The sequence below is a fragment of the Penaeus monodon genome, chromosome 15, assembly GCF_015228065.2.
Source record: "Penaeus monodon isolate SGIC_2016 chromosome 15, NSTDA_Pmon_1, whole genome shotgun sequence".
NCBI classification, from domain to species: Eukaryota; Metazoa; Arthropoda; class Malacostraca; order Decapoda; family Penaeidae; genus Penaeus; species Penaeus monodon.
The window spans coordinates 31,664,600-31,664,819 of record NC_051400.1 but is presented as its reverse complement, the minus strand read 5'-3'; the positions used below and the strand labels follow the sequence as shown (position 1 = coordinate 31,664,819).

General features: G+C 40.0%; 1 protein-coding gene across 1 annotated transcript in view; it reads right to left on the bottom strand.

Annotated features, from left to right (window-relative positions):
- LOC119581947 (arginine/serine-rich protein PNISR-like) overlaps nucleotides 1-220 on the bottom strand; it is a gene marked incomplete in the record, with an annotated part of 13,713 nt that overhangs the window by 8,280 nt on the left and 5,213 nt on the right.

The following is a 220-nucleotide window of genomic DNA, read 5'->3' as shown; positions in this document are numbered from 1 at the left end:
ATGAGCAACTCCAGTTTACCACCATCACCCCCCCCCCAAAGTAATTATTTACAATAACACTGCAAAGACAGAAAAAACAAAGGATAATCCCTTATGCAGAAGCCCAAATAACACTCACTGTAAATGACCTTAATCTGAAGAAGTAAAAGACAAGGGCACAATCAGATTGTTACACCTGCAGTGACTCAAGTGATTACTGAAGCCAGCACTCCCATTAAAA